Source organism: Pinus tabuliformis, chromosome 9 (assembly GCF_031772625.1).
Source record: "Pinus tabuliformis cultivar Carrire ecotype Pingquan chromosome 9, CPIR1, whole genome shotgun sequence".
Taxonomy (NCBI): Eukaryota; Viridiplantae; Streptophyta; class Pinopsida; order Pinales; family Pinaceae; genus Pinus; species Pinus tabuliformis.
Genome location: NC_142307.1, coordinates 1,122,709,196 through 1,122,718,633, shown reverse-complemented (window position 1 = coordinate 1,122,718,633; position 9,438 = coordinate 1,122,709,196). Strand labels below are relative to the sequence as shown.

At 35.2% G+C, this 9,438-nt stretch overlaps 1 pseudogene; it reads left to right on the top strand.

Annotated features, from left to right (window-relative positions):
- The first annotated feature begins 367 nt into the window (after positions 1–367).
- LOC149152594 (uncharacterized) lies at positions 368–2,917 on the top strand (annotated as a pseudogene).
- The last annotated feature ends 6,521 nt before the right edge of the window (positions 2,918–9,438 follow it).

Sequence of the window (9,438 nt, the reverse complement as noted above, 5' to 3'; positions counted from 1 at the left end):
CCTAGGCTACTAATTCTTCCTTCACCTGCTTCAGTAGCTCCTGTTTCTGTGGATGGATCATTTTTATTTGTCTTTGGCAAGTTAGACAACAATGAGGAAGTAGTAGAAGCTATTGACTTTTCTGTCGTGGTGGAGATATATGTCTTGGCTGATGTCATGAGATACTTGAGGACCATTCCCCTAAACAAAAGAGTCAGAGATTTGGGAGAGCTTCAAGATTGGAATCTTGTTGATGTTTCCTTGTGTAATTTTATGGGTAAAATTTCAACCTGAAGAACACAATTGGTTGCTGTGGTCGGTTAACTATTTTTGGCATAACATGAAGGTTGAAAAGAATTACAGATAAAAGAAATACATCTATAGAATAATGATGAAGAACAAATCAAGGAAATCTTCCACAAGAGTTGGTAACAGTGAACAAATATGCCCAGTTCTAATAGGAGGTGCAAAAAAATCTTGTCATGATCTTGAAATGAAGGAAAGAAAAGTTGCAGAATTGATTACTTCCTCTGCTCAAAAGCATAGAATTGTTCATGTTTCTACTAGCCTTGTTTCTCCCAATCGTCAAAATATTGGAGGCAACAGTGCCACAGCTGTAAATGCCAATATAGAGTTGGGTGATGACGTTTGTCAGGATCTGAGATTAGCATTTTCTACCATTGATGACCCATGCATTGAACGAAAGAAAGCACATCCATCTATCATGGGGACAATATTTTCGCCCATTTTTCATATGTCAAAGGATGCTAGCAGTGGAACTACAGCAACATGTATAGTTGATCAAGGTGAACTTATGGTCCATAAAAGTCAGCTGCTAAAGAAAAGAAATGAGAACAGGGATTCATGTGAAGAACATAAAAGGATTGTAATAGATACTTCTCCAAATTTAGGTGACATATGAAAAGAAACTTTGACCAGACTTTCTACTAATGTGGTAGAAGTAGTGCAAGGGTCTGAGACAAATTCGGGTAATCTTCATGATGATGATCTTGATGGTTCAAAAACAGCTTTTGATGTGGCTTAGAATGGCATTGAGTGGCCTCTTGATGATCAAAATGCATCAGATGTTCATAGGCATGGTTCAGAATCAGTCCAGGAAGGTTTGGTTAAGTTCAGATGGGGCATCCTTATTTCTAGCAATGCAGCAAACTAAATTGTTGAAGTGCAATGATGAGGCTAGCCAAGAATCCAGAGTTGTTGATGAAGATGATGAAATCGATGATTTTGATCCATATTTATTCATAAAGAATTATTTTTGCAAACCAATGGTACTGATTTGGGGTTCGCCCCAACAGTGGTGGTTATGTAAGACATCATCAGGTGTCTCATCTTGGAGAGTTTACCAAGATTTTTTTTTTCCATAATATATTCAAGAAAAAAATTAGAAATAGAGAGAAAAGGAAGCTATAGCAGTCAGCGAAACTTCATTACAAGTAACCTGCTTTGATACATTGTACCTTTTGTTCTCCATAAAAGCCTAAAGAAAGTGATCAGGAATGTATGCTTGTTTTCTTTAAGTTGTGCAAAAGCTAGACCAAGAATTTTACCATCATTGCAGCTTCAATGACATCAGTGAAACCAAGGAATGCTTAGACAAGCATGACCTCCTTCTAGTGTCTGTTGTATGCCAATATAGTATGTATGTCCCATAGGTGATGACATCGAGTAGCAAGGGATGTCGATGGGTCCACAAATGCTTAAAAATACAACAATCTAGTTCCCAAAAGAGATGAGAGATGAATATCGTTCGCAAGGTGAATGCAAAAGCCTAATCATCAATTTTTGATCATCAAATCTAATCAATTTTCAATGTATTAACCTCATGGAAGTCTGTAGTTGCATTTCAATTATCCACAAGCTTACGTTCCTAGGTTGATGGATTCTTGTTTGAAGGAATCTTCTCTTGTAAGAGGATACATGACAAGTTCTACGGTTTCAACATTGTAAAAATCCTAAAATCACACCCCATAAACAAACTTAGCATTAATTTTTGTATAGTCAACAAAGGTCCTAATAAATCTAAGATAAACTCATCCCGCTGTGTTCGCACGTTGGTGCTCTCATTTAGGAAGTTCTCCAAAACATTGAGGATTAGAGAAGCAAATGCACAGTCGGTCTCCGCAATAGAAGATCGACATATGATGCCAAGTTATTTTCTTATGCCAATTTCAAATGACATACAAGTTGAAATTACGGCTCTATGGTGGTATACCAAAAGAAATCAAGGTTATGTTGCATTAACTCCAAGAAAATGTTATGTTAGCAACCTTTGTATCATCCAGAAGATGATGATGTGTCTATATGTGCATAAGGGGACTGCTTCCAGGATACAGCCAAGCTCTGCACTGCCTCCAATTTTTACCCAGATAATCTCCCAGTCAGACTCTAACCGCCTGATAGAATAAGGACATCCGGCTAGGGATAACCAACCATGGATAACCAAAAATGTATAACGAATAAAATCTGGAACTTAAGGGACAAATGGAGCACTTTTGATTGATCCAAAGGATATGGACCAGGCTGGACTCCAACCTCCAAGATGCAGAGTTCAAACAGCACAAAGACTTCGATCAGAGACATCAGACCTGATATAAACGCCCTGAAGGGAGAAAAAAATAAGGATTCTAACATTGCTGAGTTCCCTGATGATTTTTGTGTTGCGGTCAAGATGCTAGATGAAAACAGAAAACAGGCAGACGATGAATTTCAGAGTGAAGTTGAACTAATGAGAAAAATCAGGCATCCAAACCTCGTGTCTTTGTTGGGTTTCTGTGTCCATGGGAAGACAAGGTTGCTAGTATATGAGCTTATGCAAAACAGTTCTTTGGAAGCACACTTACACAGTCCATCTCATGGATCTGCACTTACATGGCATCTGCGAATGAAGATTGCTTTGATACCACGTGAGGCGATTTAAGATCTGAAAATAGGTGCAAGGTGGGCTTTGAATGGAAAATTTGAAGAATCTATATATTAGGATTATGAGTCCTTACAAGGGTTACAAGTTCTTATAGTGGAATTTGGGTTTAGTGGGTTTTGGATCCATATTTTGAACCAAAGCTCTAATACCATGTGTAAGGCCCTATCCTAGGGTCTTCTAACAGATCTATTTCTCTGGAATTTAAATGCAATAAAAGGAAATGATTTACTTTCTTACAATACTTTTTAAACAATGAAAATTTTACCATTTACATTCTAATCCCTATAACTTATAGTGAACATTTCATTTCAATAAATTTACATGAGTAATCTATAGAGGAATACCTATACCGAGGGCTGGTGGAGATGCCTTTGAGCTGTTGCTCCTACTGAACGCTCCTCTTGACTAACCCAACTGGATTTACCTCCCAGCCAACTAGGAAATAATTCCTAGCCCAGTAAACCCCCACAGGTTCCCAAGCCCTCCGAGCCCAAGCCCAACCAGATGTAGTGTGTCCAAAATGAATAATCCAGACCAAGATGAACAATATCCTCCTCTCAACAAACCCAAGAAACCTCCATAGGTTCCTTAGGTCTCCAAAATCACAGAAATCCTAAAATCATAGCCAACTCAAATCACAGCAACCCCAAAATCAAAGCAAGACCCCCACATCCCCTTTTCTCCCTTCCTCCTTCCCTTTTATACCCTCCCTCTCTTCTCCGTCTCAACCACCTCTCACTAATGTCATTAACTTCTTCTCCATCCTTACAGTTGACTTTGCTTCTCCCAAGTAAATCTGGAAGTACATTTGGAAATGTGATATGAATATAAAATTGGGAAATTAATGGGAGAGGACCATGTCTTCTCCCAAGTAAATCTGAGAGTACAATTGGGAATGTGAGATGAATATATATATTGATAATTAAATGGAAAGGACCATGTCTTCTCCCAAGTAAATGTGAGATGTAATTAAATAGGGAGAGGACCATGTCTTCTCCCTAGTAATGTGAGAGTACATTTGGGAATGTGAGATGTAATTAAATGGAGAGGACCATGTCTTCTCCTTAGTAAAAGTGAGAGTACATTTGGGAATGTGAGATGTAATTAAATGGAGAGGACCATGTCTTCTCCCTAGTAAATGTGAGAGTACATTTGGGAATGTGAGATGAATATATATAATTTGATATATTGGAAGGGGACCATATCCTACCTAAGATTCAATTTTAGAAGGCAAGTTGGGAATTTGAATAAAATAGAAATAATGAATTTTATATTAGTAAATAAATTTATAGTTTCCAAAATGAAGGTATTCATCAATATTTCTCAATTTTTTCAGGTAATGTAAACATTAATAAAAATTGCATGATAAGATTTAAGTGGGGCATTACGGTCACATAATTTGATCTAGTAAAGTGAAAGAAACCATTCAAAAAAAAATCAAATCCATTGAGAGATATATAGTCTATTCAACCACACAATCAATAGCAATCCCCTCAAGAGAGAGCCAAAGCTACAATAAGTTATGCACTCTGTTTTGTTTACATAGTAATTCATTCAAGAAGGTGTCAAAGCTATAAAAAATTATGCACTTTGTTTGGTTCACACAACAATCCACTCAATAGAGATTCAAAGATACAATAAACTATGAACTATGTTTAGTCCACACAATGGTTCAACAATATTAAAAAATAACATAGTTTAGAAACTAACACATTATGGTTGCAACTAGTCAATAACTATAAAATCAAATGAAGCTAGACAAGGAAAATTTTAAGAACCATCCCACTAACCCCCCAAATTTATATGTAAATGGGAAAACCCTTTCATACATGGGAAAATATTAAGGCTATTTTATCAATAATATAATATGTGTATATGGTTTTTTGAATAATCTTTCACTAAGTTATAAAATCTTATAAATTGTTGGTGTATCATTGAATTATAGAACTTTGTAAAGTCACGGTGAATCATTTACTAAATTACAAAACATTGAAATTTTTTTGATAAAGTATAAAACCATGTGTAATAATAGGAAAATAAAATTCATTAAATTGGAATATACTCATTTTGCATGTTTAGAAAAAGGGGGAAATTTTATTACCTTTGATGATATTTCACCACTATGTTTTTACATTAACAAATATAAAAATATAAACCCTAAATTTACCTAAAATGAAACGTCAAAGTGACATATAGTAATCTTGCTACCATGAAGAATTTCCAGTTCATCCAAAATACAGGAACAACGAAGTTAATCAAATAACAAGTGTCACATAATTTGTGCAATTTCATTCAAGATTCTTGTACCATAAATGGAATGCCTATATCAAAGAAGAGTCCCCTCGTGTATTTTGGATTTATCATTCCTCATCTTGTTCCTCATTTTCTACATTTTGAACATGATATTATCTAGATGAGATGGTATTGTAAGCCTCCAAAATATTAAGCTCTATATCAAGTTCATTAGAGAAATAAGTTCGTTATAAAATTTCTAAATAGTTAAGAAATAACTGTTGGAACGAGATTTGGAATTGTATGAAAATGTTCTTGGAAACATTTTATGTTAAGTATAAAATGATAATTATTACAACTAGTTCGTCAAATTTAAAAATATCCATATAATAATTTTTGGTCACTTTTTTTTGTTTCAAAGAAAAATGTTTATAACTTTTATTTAAAAGATATAAATGAGGTTACATTTGTAGATGCTAGTGCATTTGTATGGCACAAATCCCTTCCATTTGTTCTTCTTGTGTTTATACAAAAAATGCATACAGTTGCTATGGTCAGAAAAAATTAGACTTACAATCAGTATTGAGATCTGACAAAACTAACAATTAAATTGTCCCTGAGGCAATCCTAAATAAAGAAAAGGATTTCTTCCAAGTAGTCACTAGTAAAAAAATAAAAACAAAAAACAATATATATATATATATGGTTTAGCAATAGTTTAAAATAAAAACATCATTAAAGATATTTTAACATTGTGTTCATTGACAACCATAGAAGAAAAATGAAAAGAAATCCAAAATATTTCTCAAACCCAAGGTTCAAAAAGAGATTTTGTCCTTTGGCCTTCTTCAGTCTCAAATATCGTGCATCCATTTTACTTTTTTGTCATCCTTTTTACAACCACTTGTGATTTTCCATATATGGAGAGATCTGACATTGTTTGAAATTGGAAGAAGAATAACGATGTAAAGAGAAAAAAGTTTAGCATGATTATTTGTGGTTGGCCCAATATTTGATAAGAAAGAGAAAGAATGTGAATTTTTTAGATGTAGAATGCCTCCTGCTCCACCATTTGAAGGAGAACCATGTCACAACTCCATCAAAAAATTCCCATTGAGAGTTTGTTTACTGGATGACGAGATCCAAATGAGTGTACGAGTTGATTGATGGAAACGGAGAGAAGAAAGAGAGAAGGCCAGGCCTTGTGAAGATACTTTTGTGGAGTTTGGGATTTTATTCTAAAAATTGGAAGCATTAATTTCAAGCCATATTCCCCAACTAACACATAGAGGGAGCCTCTTTAGGCTGTCGGGAAGGTGGTGTGTGAACCAATGTTGCAGACAAAGATATATGTTTTAGATCGCCCAGTCTAGAGCTTGAGAGCAAGAAATTTTGATGTCCATCCAAACTTGTTTGGTGAAAGAGCAGCTTATGAAGAGATGATTTATGGATTCATCTGTTTTAATCACTCTTTGTATCATTTAATGTTATTGTTTTCTTAACTTGTGAAGAAAAAAATTATTTTCATTTTAATTCAAAAATAATAATTTCTTGATCACTTTTATATTATTTAATTTTATTATTCTCTTATTGTATACCAAAAAAACATTTTAATCTAAAATTTAAAAGGAAATATACTTGCCCTAGATAAGGTGGCTTACTTGGGATAGATGGGGGAGGCATTGTTGTCGTCCCACCTGTTAATACAAAGGGTGTACATGGCAACATCTCCCCCCTTGATGGAAATGGTACACATACCATCAACCTCTAACATAATGTTCCTTAACTTGGTGCACATGATGAAGGTCTGACCCATTTTATGTCATTTAGTGCTAACATTCTCTCGGTGCACTCAAGGATTTGGTTGTTTTTTCTATCCTCGCTTTTTGATTTCCACACTTAAGTCTAAGTGTATGAAGTATATTGATCATCCATGGAGGTAGAGCACTCTCATAATGATTAGAGCGACCTCCATACACATAAGTCACATTGATTTTCCTTGGCACGCAAGGTCATTTCATCATTTATGGTTATCCCATTAATCCTCTAGAGAATAAAATTGATGATTTTTCGCACATGGAAGAGGGGAAGTGGGATGTTAATTGTTATCATTTTAGCAGGGATCCAATTTATGATATCGATATTAATGTAATAGTGATATTGTCCAGCCTTATGCATCATGTGATGATCATGAATATATGATTATTGTTTTGTTCAAGCCATCTTTGTTTTTTTTTGGATCTCATTCCTTTACCAAATTCATGTCCTATGGATTATCAACATGGTGAACCAAATATGGTTACCCATTTTAAATTTAATTGTGACAGACAACCTCTTTGTAGAGATCTTTTACTTTAGTCATATTTTTCTTCATTCCACTCTTTGCAAGTCCATAGTGACATCAATGAGAGTAGTATGTCTGAGATAACTATTGGGCAAGTGTGTTTATAAGTGATCATTGATTACTCTATCTTTAGGTTGCTGGAGAGGATGCAACAATGTGGGAAAACAAATTTCTCTTCCCTCTTTATCGTCGATTCCCTTTCCTGACAGCAATGATAATCCATGGTTGGTTTATTGCATTTTTCCCACCACCCTCTCTTATTTCTTTGATACAGCATTTGAGTATTATGAGATAATGGTGTTAATTATGACATTTCCGAGTTATACCTCATGATTAAGCATAGGGGTAGTTGTGATTTAGATGTGATAAAGTGGTGGCTTCATTGGTCGTATGACTATACTTAGTTCATACATAATCATGATAAAATAGTTTAAAATAGGATTATGGGCATTGTATTCTTGATTTGAGCATCCTACTTTTGATATTGTTCATGTTGATGTGTCTACGTAGTTGTTAAATATCATGTCTATTTTTAGTTAACATTTTGTTTTGTACTATTTTTATATGATCTGTAAACTACCGTGGATATTCTACTGGATAGTTCATCACAATAGATCTAATAATATTATATTAAAACTCTAAAAATTCTACAATATTACAGTTTATTAAACTATAAAATCTGTGGATTTAACTGTAATTAGTGCATGCATGAGAATGGAAATTATACAGAAAAGTAGAGAATGAAAAAATAAGCACACACACACACACACACACAAGACACAAGATATGCTCTCTGGGAAACCCTTTCAGGAGAAAACCTAGCTGGAAGGTGAGGTCGCCCCGCTCTCTTTCTCTGTCTGAAAATATGGTTGCATGTACAAAGAAGTAATGTTTGTGGCCCATGGGTTGTTGCAGTGCATATATCCTTTATGTGTGCTCTACCTCCTATCTCTATTGCCTATCTTTACTCATCTATGAAACAAAATTCTCTCGAAAGAATGGAATGTCTCTTCCTCCTAGTGGCCCAATTATAACACAGCTCGATAGCCTACTAGTGGTTAAGTTTGACTACATCAACTCTTAACTAGAGTTACAAAATAGACTCTTATAGAGTCTTTTACATCACAAACACGTGACTAGCCCCTTTTCCATGAATAATGGGGGTTGACATGGCATCCTCCAGAACTATAGTTGTGAAAGTAGCAAGGTCAATTTCTTAGTGGCATAACTTTTTCATACAGACTCTAATTGACGCGCTTCTTTCACAGTTGGAAAGGTATTTGTGTGTAGAATAGCATGAAAATATGTCATGCTAAAGTGGCAATTTTTTACCCCCAAAAAATTTTGTTTGATGCCTCAAAACTCTCCCGGAAGGTTTCAGACCTCGTTTCGCCAAAATAGGTCTCGTTGGTAAAAACAGTCTCATGAGCTTATTCCTCCACTTTTACCACTCCAAATGCATCGAGATAGATGAAAAATAATATAATGATCCAATTTAGATCACACCTCCCCATTTTGGGAGGGTTTTGGTCCCCAAAAGGTTTTACTTAATGAGGTGAGGAAACTTTTCCTCCACCTTCTCTCTGGTGTACCATTTAGCTTTGCCTGGAAGTTGTCCCTTCAACCCAATCTACCAAAGATCATGTTGCCCTTATCTTGTAGCTTTGGACCTCTTCTTCAACATTGTATCTTCTATCAACTATGCCTAAGCGTATGGTGCCAAAAGGTAGGACCTGATCCTCTTCATGATCCAGCATGGAAGGCTCATAGAGTTTCAAATTTTCTACATTCACAACTAAGTAAATGTGCATATATGGTGGTAAACTGAGTCGATAGGCATTATCACCCACCTTTTCCAGTATCTAAAAGGGACCATACCTTAGAGCCTTGATTTTCTTACCAAGCCCCTGTAGCCTCTCCTTGTTCAACTATAGACATACTT